At 34.5% G+C, this 15,418-nt stretch overlaps 1 protein-coding gene across 1 annotated transcript in view; it reads right to left on the reverse strand.

Annotated features, from left to right (window-relative positions):
* The window catches only part of LOC147069768 (rho GTPase-activating protein 15-like), a 198,042-nt gene extending 184,120 nt beyond the window's left edge, over positions 1 to 13,922 (reverse strand). Inside the window, exon 1 of the mRNA XM_085950522.1 lies at positions 13,789 to 13,922. The gene's annotated coding sequence lies outside the window, so the exon portion shown is untranslated. The remainder of the gene's footprint in view (positions 1 to 13,788) is intronic.
* Between the last annotated feature and the right edge of the window lie 1,496 nt (positions 13,923 to 15,418).

The raw sequence follows: 15,418 nt of genomic DNA on the forward strand, positions 1-15,418 counted from the left end.
GGAAATACTAATTTAGTTAAAAACGCACTGAACATAAATAATTTAAAAACCTTGAAACAAGCAGCGCCTAATATAATTATAAAATGCATTAAAACACATTCGCGGACATGACGTCTATAAACGTCGATTTTGTGAGATGTGAAATGACGTCCATTGACGTCCTGTGATAATTTAATAACTTATGATAAATTGCCATTCAGTTTTTTCCGAGTTTAGTTAGATTAAAAAAATATTGCTTATCGAACAAAATTATTGCATGTGGAGTGGGCAAGCTCAACAAGCAACAAGTGATTGGATCTAGCTGTAGGCATGTGACGGTATTATTGGTTTAGCAGAATAACACAAAAAAATGTATTTACCCTGTCGACTTATTATACATTATCAGTTTTTTTGGCCAGTATGGATCTAAGAACTGCCATCTAACAAAAATACGTATGAAGTGGTCTAACTTGTTTACAATTTTTTTTAATATGCCTATGTATTATTCTACCTTTATATAATATTAAAACCAAATTTTGACATTTTCAGTGCGCCAATTTTATTTTTCAATATCAAATAGCAAATCTCACACCACATCACGTTATCTTACAACGTACAAATATACTCCACGGTGAAATGTTCAACGAAGAACTCGTCATTTGATTAAATGTTACACGAACTCATGTTTCACGTACTGCGGCGCACGAATAAGTGTCCTGCGGTGAACTGATTACGTACAAATTTCCGGATACAAGGGGTCGTACCGGGCAGTTAGTCTTAAATTAAAATTGTAATAAATACCAAACTAACTAAATAATGTAATTAATAAACTAATATCGATAATGAAAATAATATTGTCATTTGTGAAAAAATACTGAAACAAACTTAACTATGACGTTTTAATAAACAAAATTCTGTAAATATTATCACTGTATAGAGGAAAATGTCTAGGTAAATAATAAAAATCAATAGATATGTTTTATGATGAAATGTAGTGTAGGTATGTGAATTTAAACGTTGCTCTTAGAATGTCAAAAGGAATCCGATTATCTAAGAGCAAACGTTGCTCAGAGTAATCTGTCAATCATTACGACCGGGGATACCGACTCGAATATTAGATTTTGCTGATAGTGCCGGAAGCCATGACGTTTTTAACCGTAATCCGAGTAAAGAAGGAAGAAGAAGACACGGTGAAAACCCAAGAATATACTACGATAAAAAACAACCGTGAAAGCCTCAAACATTATATAATAAAAATCAATTTAATTTATCATTGTTCCACCCACCACATTATTAATATGACGTTTTGAAACCGTTTATAACGTAACGCCGAGTCAATATGCCGACATTTATATCAATAATAATAGCATAAACATTTAAATTTCTTTATGACATTAATAAATTTATTTTGTATTACTATCATAGAGGGTATTTCGAAATAATTTTTTGTCACTCCGGATATCTGTTACAATTTTGAAATAAGCACTTTTTTCTACTGGATTAGGGATTCCAATCCCAGGATCCCGAGCTATTTTTGATACCTATGAATCCCGGGATTGATAAACATAATCCCGAAACCTTCGGGATTGATTTTTTTATCATTTTTTATGGGAAATAAAATAAAAACGAAAATACAACAGATAAAATACTTTTAATAACAAATAACTACATTAGAAATAAACTGAGTTTGAATTAAGTTTGATTTATACCCATGTGTAAGTTGCCGATTCATTTTATTTTTTCACATAAATTAATAAAAATGAGAAAGATTGGAAGAAAACAATGCTTCGCACTATTGACAAAGTAATTCCACCATGATCTCATACGTTTTACGGCAGATTCATATTTGGCTGACTAATTAGATTTATGAAGCGGAGCGGAAAGGCCACCATGATTTGTTTTACTATTTTAAATCTTGCTAACCCATTCATTAAGTATTTACTATCAGAAACAGCAATCTCATATTAAATTCATATTAATATTTATATTAGAGGCGATATGACAGCGAGTCGCAGTCAAAGCCTCGGTAAAATCACAAAAAAAAAAAAAAAAAATATTACAATATTATTTACTCCATTAAGCTTGTGTATTTCCAAAATTGAACGTATACAATATAAACAATAAATGTCTTAAATAGTACAAATTATACTAGATTTATTTTTGACCGATTTTATCAATGATATTTGTAAATATAAAATTTTTATATTAACAATGGAAAAAGATGCTAATCACGGGACCAGTCCCGCGATCCCGGGATTGTCAAATTGTAATCCCAAAATCCCGGGATCAGAATTTTAGATTGGATTCCCTATACCGGATACTTTAAAAACAAATATATTTACGAATCGGTTACAGGATGGCCAATTCGTGCGCACGCGCAGACTGTCTGCGAAAGTTCCGACCAATCGGCATACCTACTCGACGGGCAACCTGATGAATTAGATAATAATTCCCTAATACATAATGGTCGTGTATGTAATGAATGATTAAAACCAAAATTAAACACTCCCCAAACAAACCCAAATAACATTTTCGGCAATGGGAAACAGTACCACGTAAAATCAGAGACATCCCTAGACAAAATGCCGCCCCTAAGCAGCGCCAAAATGCCGCCACATTTTTTTATACGATATTTTTATCATCCTTTCATGACTTCAATATCTAAGAAATGTGTTGTATGAATACATTACTAACAAGATGTATACCACTAAATGCCATCCCTGCTTCAATAGACAATTAATAGGTATTGCGAGTCCACGGTTTCAGATACATTTAAAAATACGCCTGGCAACTTCCAATACTCACGAGTGACTAGCAAACATTTTACACGAAATTGAGTAATTATGTATCTACCTATATTTAATTCAAATATAATTCTTGCTGTTCACCAAGGACGTGACGTCCAAGGAAAACGGAAGTAAACTAGACATCGCGAACCCAACAAAACATTATAGTGCTATTACAAATTGTATGGTAATTAATACATTTTGTTTCCAACCAGTGAGATGAACTTTTTAATGGAAAGATATTTCCGTTAATACTTAGTTTAGATGGCTATTTCTATATATATAATGATTCTCCTCGATTTGCCGTCTTTCGGGTAACTGACGCCCCCAAGCGACGCTCAATCTGCCTATCCCCACGGGACGTCACTGCGTAAAATACAATTAAGTATTATGGCTCACATATCTATTGTTAAAATCCAATTCAAATTCCTAATAAACTCATGGTTGTCACACTATTCAATCCAGACGGACGATATGAACTCTTACATTGTGCAGATGAACTAATGTTCTTTTAGTGGCTAGTTGCAAGTCACACACTTCTACTAACTGTGTGAGATTAAGAAGTCAACAACACTAACACCCGTGCCATGGATCCAAATAACGCTTGTAACGTTTATTGAAAAACTATACTCCACATTTCCTCAAAATAAATTTAAACCATCATAAGATATTGGGTTTATATAAAATAGTAGCCCGACTCGAGTTGAAAACGTCGTAAAGCTCGACTGCCTTATTAAATCTTGATAAAAGCAATAAAAAGTAAACTGTTGCCATACATTTCCGTTGTGTGGACATAAGTCAGTGACAGAAAAAATCACCGAAAATGATCGGGAGATAATGGACCATGAATTAAGTTACCCCATCTCCATTCGCCATGTATATTCAGCCGCGATTAGTGCACGGCCAGCTTCCATGACGCTATAAACGTGTCAGAATGAAAAGATTTTAGTGTCACACTTCCTTGTCTCGAAACGAAGCTTCACGGGACTGATGTAGCAACCATGCACCTTGGCGCTTGAAGAAAGAGTTTAGAAAATAAAAAAGAGCCTCGATTTACTCTTCCGTCAATATTTATCATTAGTGACATGAAGTGAGAGTGAAGAGGCGACGTTGGACCTGGCTCGGCCGCGTGCTACGGACGCCAGAAAAGAACCTCAACCTAGCTTGCCTGTTCTTCAAGCCGACCGGATTCCGGTGCCCTGGAAGGCCGCTAAATACCCTCTATAGTATACGGCAGAGCTACATGATGCTGGTTTGACCTGGATCGAAGCAAGAAGACTGGCGAGCGACAGAGATTCTTGGAGGCGCCGCACAGTGTATATAATAATATGCTCCAACTAAGGGGAGGATATGGCCGAAGAAGAAGTTCTGTACCCGTGTACTGAAACTCTGGCGAAACAAAGAAGTCAGGAGTTGGTAGTAATGAATATAAGGAGGGATCAGAATTATTCCGTCCTGCATATGACGCAGTAAATTTTTCAAATCCCTCAAAGTTGAACATGGTTGGTCAGTACAGAAAGACATTATCTATATATCAGTAAACATAGAAGGGTGATAACGTTTCGTATTAGCGGCCAAGACCCATATTGGGATGTAGCCGATGATCATGCTTCGACCCTATCGACACAATTATATTGGGACGCCACTGCGTTAGTTTATTCATTGCAGTAGGTAGGTAAGCAGTTAAAACATTCCATGCGAAATATTTTTTCACATGATCCGCAAAACAGAACGAAAAAAAAACTACAAAATAATATCAGTACCTTCCTACTTATGTATTGTTAAAAAAAGGCTTTTGTAGCCAAAGGCATAAGAATTCGTATTGTGATTACCAGATTCAAATATAGAATTATTCAACATAAATGATAATGATTTGATTGCATTATTTAAAATCGTTCGATTTTCAAATTGTGTTGTAAACCATAGACGGCATAATATAAAATAGATTGGATTGCACTGAGCGGTGTTGCCAGTTTGCTTTCGCATCGTATTTTTGTTGTAATAATGAGCGAATTGCAGACTTTCTAGAAATCGACAGTAAAATGTCTAAGGTAATATTCACGATGCACGAAGATATTCGATGAGAAAATGCACGTACCTATTGCGGAGATGATAATAACAACATCCAGCAGTAAGTATATTGTATCTACCTACAAGGCATAACGTAATTATACCTCTCAGTAATAATTTTGTCTCGTTTCTAATATCCAATAAATGCTACAACAAAACCATATGTTTGATAAAAAAAACATTATTTTTAGGTACCTATCTACCTACAAACTCATTTATAAAAATATTACGATAAGAATATTCATGAATAATTGTTTATTTGTTTATTTATTAATCATATCGTTGCATTCCACAATGACTCAATGCTACATATTAATATTATCAATCATAATCGATATTCTTTCAATTATTTAAACAATCCAAAAATACATTTCAATAAAAATTGTAAGTAACAGACACGGAGATTTCTTAATTAAACTATGTAGGAAAGACGTCGGCGAAAGCCTTATCTACTAGACCAGTGGTCGGCAAACTCATTAGTCAACAGAGCCAAATATCAACAATCCAACGATTGAGATTTCTTTTGAGAGCCAAATTTCCTAAACTGAAATTATATACCTATATAGGTACACTGTTTATTAGCTTAATAAACTTTAGTTAATGATTCAAGTCAGGGGGGGGGTAAACTGCGGCCCGTCGTGTATTTTTTTGCGGCCCGATATCATTAATTGTACTTCTGATAACGAATAACTTTTTTTATATATTTTTAAAAAAATATTGACAATAGATTGAAATTTGTTTAGCAATAGTACGCGATCCATTTTCAATATATATTGATAGTGTACCGACAGATCTACAACTTGAGATTATTGATCTGCAGTGTGACACTGATTTAAGAGAATTGCATCGTCGTTAAGAAATCTCCAAATTTTACAATGCCCTTAATTCAAACAAATTCGACCAACGTAAAGATTATGCAAGAAAAATGTTCGTTATTTTTGGATCAACCTATATATATTATGTGAACAAACATTTTGGATCATGAACCTCAATAAAAATTCTTTACTATCAAATATCTCCGATGCCCATTTACAAGCAGTTTTGAGAATATCAACTACAAAATTAACACCTGAATTTGAAAAAATATTTAAAAATGTAAGTACAACAATTTCATTATTCTCATTAATTTCTTTGTAATGTTTATTTTTCGTGATAATAAATAGTGTAAGTATATCTAAAAATGGTATTTTACTTGCGGCCCGCCGCTCATTTTGAATTCTTGAATTTGGCCCTCCAGCCAAAAAGTTTGCCCCCCCCCCTGATTTAAGTCTTTATTAAACTATTGGTACACTGAATAAAACTTGATATCATACTTATTAATGATCTTATTTATTGATAAAAAGTTTGTTGTAAGTAAGGAATCCATAAAATTAAATCAAGACAATGATTGACAAACACTCAATGTGAATTATGGCCTTGCATCTCCTTGGAAAGTTTGGGTACGTCAGGTTTGTATGTAGATGTTTTTAATTTTAAGTCTTATTGATGATTCCAGGTTCTCATCAATAAGATGACTTCTCAATTTACTCTTGATTTCCTCTCTTATAAATATCTTTACTAACCACAAAACATGCAATATTAACATTTTTGGAAGATTGTATTCAGTCATTAAATACAGAACTTGATTTTTCTTGACTCTTCTAAAGTTCCTCAACTGTTTTCTTCCTTGCATCACCGATAGGATATTTAGTGCTAAATGACGCGTGTTTAGTTGTAAAGTGTCCCTCCAAATTTGACTTCTTGTTATGCGCCAATTTCATGTTATTTGACAAATAATACAGGTCGGTAGGCCCTTTATTTTCGTCATCCGAGTTTCTTTGCTTCTTCTTTGTAGCCATGTCAAATATGGCAGAGGGCATTTTCGGCAGAGCCGTACTCAAGAGGCCAAAGAGCCGCATAGGGCTCGCGAGCCGCGGTTTGCAGACCACTGTACTAGACTAGACAACAAGACTCTAGAAACCAGGAAACCGGTGGCCCGCGGGCCGTATACGGGGCCTTAAATCTTTGACCCGTACTGACGCAACCTGCGGTATGTTGAATGTTTTCTGATGACATCTTTCAAATCCAGGTCTCGAAATGGACCGGAGCACAGATTGGAGCATTTGATTTGGTGGTTGCTCCGATGGATGGAGGAGTAAGTTTTATTTGTAGCATAAACAGTCGGTACAAGAGTATGTTACAATACTTATGATACTTTTCCGCAGTGATGTCCCGAGATAAAATGCCGCCCCAATTTTTTATATAGTATTTTTATCATCCGTGCACGTGTCGTTTCTGTTCACCATGGACGTCGAAGGGCAACGGAAGTAAACTAGACATCGCGAACTCGACAAATAAATTACAGTCCTGTTAAAACTTTTATGTTATGTAATTAATACATTTTGTTTCCAAATGGAAAGATATTTTCATTATTACTAAGTTTAAGTTTAAGTTAGGTTGCCGCCTTTAAGCGACGCTCAATCTGCCTACCCCCACGGGACGTCACTGCTGTTCCGAGATCCGAATTTCGGTAGGATAAGATGTTGTGCGGAGTGATACAGAAACTGAGATTCTAACAGACCGGGAACTTATATTCGAGTGACATGTCCAATGAATTATGATCCGCTATTTATTGACGTACTCACAATCAAAATAATATATTGAAAAGAATATTTAGGAAATAATTATTATAATTGAATCAGCTCTACTCAAATTCTATTGCAGTTTACGTTATTGGATATGGCTGACTATGTGTAAAAATGGATATTGCGGAAATTTTAATTGCAGTAAGCTATTTACTGAGTTTACCATAATTGGACACCGCGGGAATTGGACATTAAGGAATAAAATTCGTAATTGCGGTCAGTTATTTAATATCGCCGATTAATATGCTTGTACACGGATTGAGTTGTTTATCCCCATAAGTACAATTAGATAACAATGTTAATATTTTCGTAAATTTATCGAGCGCTCCGGTTCGTAAAATTTTCAATTTCGAGCGCTGCTCAAACTTATAATTTGTAATGTTCGCTTCGTGTAAGTAAATAAAAATCTGAATCTAATTTGCTGGACGCATTAAAAGACGCATACGTCCGGTAACGGCGTAAAAATCCAGAGTGTGTAACACAAAGCATACAAATTAATTGCACTGGATGAATAAATACACACCTTTGATTTAATTCATTCCACCTGTATTCTAAACTCATTCTTCCGATTAATTGATTATTCACACGGCGATTATAAATAAATATAATATAGCTATGTGTATATTTAGAAAACTCAGGTAGACGGAAAATATCGGCCAAATGTAATACCATAATACAAAGTACAGACGTCAGTTTGAGTCGCCATCACTGTAGTGATTAATGATTAGGTATGTTATATATATTTTTATTAATAACACCATTGACGCACTATTAATTCACTGATGTGATTGGTAAACGTTCGGAAAGGTGCATTATCAGTGGGTCTATTCTATGCTTATCGACCGCTAAAGTGATAAAATGAAAAATATTATCAAACTTAGGGTAGGTTTGTATCAAAATATTAGCACTTATTGTAACAATTACACGAAGCCGGTTTTTATTGTTGCAATAAGTGCTATATTTTAACAGCACCTATCTTGCTGCTGTTAAAATATCGCACTTATTGCAACAATAAAAACCGGCTACGTGTAATTGTTACAATAAGTGCTAATATTTTGATACAAACCTACCCTAAGTTTGATACTATTTATCAATTTAGTGTTCGATAAGTATAGAATAGACCCACTGGAGCAGATTAAGAATAAAGTAGTCATCTAGGGTTATATGAAAGTATGATGAAGCAGGCAGGTTATATACAAAAAAGTATGGTGAGGCAGGCTGGTTAGCAATTTGCGGCTAAATTAACGTTAACATTATTAATTATATGGGTACGTTATAATGACTAAATTCAATCATCAGTGATGCCCTGCATTTTTTTTTATCGCGTCGCTATTTCTCGTAAGTTGTCGGCTATTGTTGGCCTGCTTCATTCAGTTGTATGAGAAAGCCGATTCCTTGCCCCTCTTTTTATTTAATACCTCTATGATTCAACCCAACCGGCGTCCGACGTCCTGACGTCCTAAAAGGCCGCTAAATACAATCCATAGGGTGTATATGGCGGACAGGGAACACAAAATTAATGGAAACTGAAATACTTAACGGGTGTGGAGTAACAGCGGCCTCTAGGTCTACCTTGCGGACGTTTTGTACCTACATCTTGGATACCACTGGATGACTAAATTTGTCCAACGATTGTCCCTTCTTCGAACTATGTGTCGAGCCCATTTCTATTTGGGTTTTTAGCGAACTCTATTCCATCGTAAACCCTCGTCTGTTTCATTATCCACTCATTCCTCTTTTTGTCCTTTCGCGTTATGCCCAGCATGCACCTCTTCATACCACGTTGTGCTACTCCTTAAGGCCGCTAAATACAATCCATAGGGTGTATATGGCGAACAGGGAACACAAAATTAATGGAAACTGAAATACTTAACGGGTGTGGAGTAACAGCGGCCTCTAGGTCTACCTTGCGGACGTTTTGTACCTACCTCTTGGATACCACTGGATGACTAAATTTGTCCAACGATTGTCCTTTCTTCGAACTATGTGTCGAGCCCATTTCTAATTGAGGTTTTTAGCGAACTCTATTCCATCGTAAACCCTCGTCTGTTTCATTATCCACTCATTCCAATTTTTATCCTTTCGCGTTATACCCAGTATGCACCTCTCCATACCACATACCATATTGTGGTACTCTAAGAATCTGGATCTCTCTTTTACTTTAGGGTCCAAAAGGTTTCAAATTGTACTTTTTTAATACCAAGATTCAAAATTACAAAACTCGATCGCCCCCACTCGAAACGAATATTTTTCAAAAAAAAATCTAATCCCTTGACCTAACTATATTATATATCTAAGAAAACAAAACATTGTGGACATAACAATTCTAAATCCAAGACGTTCACAATATAACATTTACACTATAACAAATATTACCCTCACAAGAGATAAGAAGAGAATATTATAAAAAAAACCTAAATAAGTGCAATTTTATACAGTAAAATAAAATTTCGATTACAAAATACATACTCGTAGCACGTCACTGAAAATGTCTACGTCTTTGGGGAGCGCATTGACTAGTCTTGCACCGCTCGCTAATGGTGCCTGAGATAGGATTGACACGAGGAAACTGTTCCGAACCAGAATAAATCTTGACTGAGACCACGTAGGTAAACTTTAGGTAGGATTTACACACTGGCGTGTGTAAATCCAAAATGTTTTTGGTAAAATATACTAATTATTGTAAAACCATTTTACGGCTACCTATTCATTTTTAGAGGACCAAAATAATTTCGATGCGGACCTGTCAAGAATAACGATAATAAATACCTATACGTTTACATAGCAGTTAGTATTGAACAAATAATAACAGGTTGTATAATTTTGTACTTCGGTACAGGTTACCTGTGGAAAACTATAAGACCGTTTCTTTGCAATTAACATTGTTCAGTTATTGCTGGTTAGATATAATTATCTTAACTAAAGTAGTTAGGAAGGTGGGTACATATTGTGCAAGTTTAGTGATTGCGGCAGACCTAGATCAGTCACGTTTTTAAGTATGGCCATAAAACAACGAAGTGGTGTGTTTTTCAATTCTATTGATAATAATAATACCTCCCACTTAGGGATTACAATACCGAATGAAAATTTCAATACCGGGTTTTCGGTATTTCTTATTGAATACCGGTATTAATACCGGTATTTCTTAAACATTAAAAAAACAGAAGTAGGTGCTTATCAATAAATATAGCTATTAAAATATTTTTAAAATATCGTCACCGTTCTGGCAGAAGACACTAATTCGAAAAAATGACATATTGAGTTAGTTATACCAAAATGTTCCTTATTTCAAACTTTACCGTTTGGAAACCTTCTTGATAAATAAACACTTTATTTTAAAGTCATCCTTCTTACGATTACTTAATAAACTCACGTGATAGACCATTTCAAACATTTTAACAACTTCAAAGTCAAATCACTCAAAACTAGTATTCTCCAGTTAGTGTGTTCTACCAGAACAGAGACGATATTATCTCTATTTATTATGTTGACATTTAAAAATATGTATTGATCATAATTATAGAACTAGTGATTTTTTACGAATAATTTGAATATATTGATAATTTTAACAGACTAAAGCCCTCAAAAGTTCATCAAGTGCAAATAAGTCCCGTCTGCAGGAAAAGCTTCTTAAATATTCAACGCTTGTACAGTCATGAATAATTATAGAATAATTGAACATGTTTGTCACGGATGTTTTCTATTTCGAAATATTACTATGATAATTCATCGCGACAATTACTTACTTATATAAATATATTTGATGAAATTTGTTTTATTATTTTTTCACCTCTGTTGGATTCACTCAATATATTTGCATTTTAGCAGCACATAACATATAATTATTCATTTTCAAAAACGTAAACGAGTGTGCTTTCTTAATACTGAAAATTCCGGTATTTTGGATTGTTAAAACCGGTATTTCGGTATTGATAAATACTGGAATACCGGTTTTGAAATACCGGTATTGCAATACCTACTCCCACTGAAACACAGATGCGGTCAGCTAATTCGTTTATCTCTGGTGATGTGTCATTGATAAAGAGGGATGCCAGACTAGCGTCGAACGTAGTGTAAATGCCAAATAAACTTAATAATGATATCGAAACTGTAAAAAAATTGGAAGAACAAAATTCATCAATGCTTGGGGCACCCGCGTACCTATCTTAAACCCCCGAACTCAAAAAAGTGTTACAGACCTACAAATAGCCCCCACAAGGGGAGGGCTGACAGGGCTCTAGCCTGGGGGCCCGGGCTCTGGGCGGCCGCGTGGCGCGTCTACCTTATAAGTGAGATAAACAAACATCACAAATTTTCTCTGATAGTAAAAAAGTCGCATATGGTGCTATTTTACTTAATGAATATTAAGATTTTAAATAATGTGATTGAGTGATGCAAATATTGATTATTGTGTGTCGATATTCGAAAACTTCATAACTCAAGTGGTTTTATTAAAAAATAATTAAAAATACAATGAATACCCTTAATTTTACGGGAAACGTTTCTGTAGAGCGTCTGTTTTTAACCTTAGCGATAGGTAGGGGGGCCGACAAAGATCCTGGCCTAGGAGCCCGCTTCAGGATGTGGGGGCCATGTACCCACAAACTTATCTGAAGAATAGATGGAGGAGCCACAGTTGAAAACTACCCAATCAAGACTCGCAACTGGACACAATCTGACATTCGAATGACGTTTTCAATATGTCGTCCATATAGTAGTTCGTGGTTCCATTTAGTTTAAGTATGTAGGACTGTACAATACCTAATATGCGCAATGGGAATTTAAAAAAAAATCCGGTAGAAACAGTTTTTAGAAAAGCAAAATAAAAAGCTAACGATTTTGCTCTTGAACAGAAGTCCTTAAATTTCTCGGAGGTAATTTCATAACAATGCCGATTCTGACAAAAATATTCTTGATTTCGAGAAATTATAAAGGCTGAGAAATCATAAAGACACGTAAATAATATTCTAAAAATAATGTTTCCTTCTTACAACTTTCACTCCTAGGAGAGTGAGTGAGTGAGTGACAACAATAGACATTTTACGAGTTATGGATAATAGCCATTCGCTCAAACCGTTTCCTGATAGAAAGTTAGTACTTAAGCAATTTTGTCAGACACGTAATCAACTTTACCATATATATTCAAATACAAAATACAATGTAAAATTACTTAGTTTATTGTTTATAATTATTATTATGTACTTATATTATTTTCGTACATAAAACAATAAATAATAATGAAATGAAAACAAAACAAAACAAATTTTTAAAAAATGAGAATAAAACCGCAAAAATGTTGTCTGATTCTTTGCAAAACAATAACATACACTTTGGTTAGGGCGATTACTTACCAAGAATTTCGGTATTTTTCAAATCAGACAATTGATTAATTCCCTTGTTTGTTTTTTATATATTATACTTTCAATACTTTTTTATTATTTAAATGTTTATAGCAAATGAAATTACATAATACATATTAAGCGCGAAATATATCATGGTGCATATCGCGGACTATCATGTGACGTCACAGTAAGCCACCGCCACGGGGAAAAACGTGTGTAATGTCATTATTATTGGTGTTTAAAATGTTATCAGACTGATGCTGCTATCCCGTAGCACATTTTGAACCTTTAAACGAATATTGTTACTGTCAGTTGGCAAAATCTGCCAAAATCACCAAGTCAACAATGAGGTCACCTCACGTTGAACCGCACTGCATCGACATCTGCATGACGTTTTGAACGTTTTTATCATTTTCTAGATGTCCACACTTTTTCATGTCAAAATCACGTTTTTATTTGTTTTTAGTGATTGGTGCTATGTATATTCTACAAGTATATTGTCTATTATCTATGGTCTTCAGGTCGGGCTATGTTCAAAATATTGTCTATGGATATAATATTGCAAGTAATTTTAACGTACGTACACGTAGAAACTGTTAAAATGAATTGAAAATAATTAATAATAATTGAAAATAGGTACTAATACATTAGAGTTGGCACTCTCTATAATTGAATTTAGAGAGGTGGTGATCGTTCAAAATATTTTACAAAATGACGAAACCATAGACTAAATTTGTCGCCGTGACAGCGTGACAGTGGCGTAACACGCATCTCGATTTGATCACAACTTAGGTGCGTCTATGGAGAATATTTAAATTTCGAATATCATTTATTTGTAACCCGGAAACAAACTTAAACTTACGAGCACACTTTTTAAATTCGAACATCCACTAGTGAACACATTTTTTTTTAAACATTTATAATGATTGTTAAATCTGTAACACTTACTCGTAATTTTTAAAACTGACACAAATAGGCAACACTTACTAGATTTTAAAAAAATCACTACCGACAAAACTTCAAGTAGACAATATGACTGCGGCCATTAGAACAGAAGTGAAACATGACATGATAATTCGTTTTAAATTAGCAAAACGTTCGCGCATTCGGAGATGTGACAGTATTGAACAGCTGTGCGGTAAAGACTAAAACAACTATACACAACTAGTGTGTCAGTAGTTGTTGCTACTTGTTATTCGCACAGTAATGCTACAGGAATGAATCAAATTATGTTTTCGGCAGTGATTGGTAACCATTAGAAAGTGAGACAACTTACATTAAGGTGATACATGAGTGAAACGGCAAATAATTTTCAATTATAGGCGCGACGAAATTTTGGACTCGCTGCCATTCGGAGAGAGAACGTCGATCTGGAAACACGTCAATTTGTTTCGTGATGGCGACGGGCGTATTAATTCTTAAATCGTGTAAAGATGACTAAAAACGTTAACCATTTACTTTAAAAATAAAACATGTCAATGAATATATTATTATTGTTACTGATAGAACAATAATCAGAACATTAAATGGATACATGTTGGATTTATATGACGACGTTTGACATGCGTCATTTGCACCCGCGACCCGCAATCCGCGCATCGCCTAGCCACGATCTTTTCAGACCGTGCCTCAACTGAGGTATAACCTTAAGTAGAGTAGGTATACGTTTTATAACTGCACTTTTTTGCACTTTTTACTACACTGATACGACTTTTTACCTGATTACCTCGCATAAAATTAGATCAAACGATATTCACTTGTATTACTATTATATGTAGTAATAAATAATTAAATAGATAATATTATATGTAAAAGAAATAAATTAGAATAAGTATATTATTGAGTACACCATTTTCATCCTAGAGCAAAAGTGCAAAGTTATGAAGCATATACTCTACATTAGTACATATTATTATATGTAGAAAAAATTTTGAATGCGAAAACCGCCTGTTGGACGGAGGTAAATGATTATAACATTTTACACAGTTAGACAGTATTATAATATATTTAATCCGACGACAAGTAATGCGCGACAATTATTAATTGTATCCGGGGAATACAAAAAGAATAAAAAATGCGTTACCGTCTGGTTGTGGTTGTAAGAAGGTACAATTCTCGAGTACAGATAAATATGGGATACACTTTAACTTGTGTTAGAGAATATCAATTTTTTTATATTTAAGTCTGTATCATATGTATTAAGCTTTGTGTCAAGTAGTCGCAGCGCGCATTCAATATCGGTAACACTTGAGGACACTTAGCGTGATTTGTATTTCTAGCGTTTTATGGCTTCACCATCATTAAGTCATAAACCAAAACTGTCGTCAATGTTTTGATTTATGGCAACTGGCATTATTAATGTTATGTTCTGTGGTTCCATCGTAATTCGGCATAAAGCGTTAATGACATTGAGCTACTTTACAATCTGCTTGTAAACTCGCCTAGTGTCATCATCGAATAAACTAATAAGCAGATTGTAAAAAATCTATAGAGAAAAGTTGAAAGCCGGTCAACTTTACACGCTACACGCTGTGCTCGGCGCAGCGTGTAGCGTGATAGTAGCGATCTCCCGGTAAAAAAACAACGAACTACTCAATACGTCCTGTCAAAATACTAC

The sequence above is a fragment of the Rhyacophila brunnea genome, unplaced genomic scaffold (assembly GCF_057557595.1).
Source record: "Rhyacophila brunnea isolate RB1 unplaced genomic scaffold, BYU_Rbru_1.0 scaffold_23, whole genome shotgun sequence".
Taxonomy (NCBI): Eukaryota; Metazoa; Arthropoda; class Insecta; order Trichoptera; family Rhyacophilidae; genus Rhyacophila; species Rhyacophila brunnea.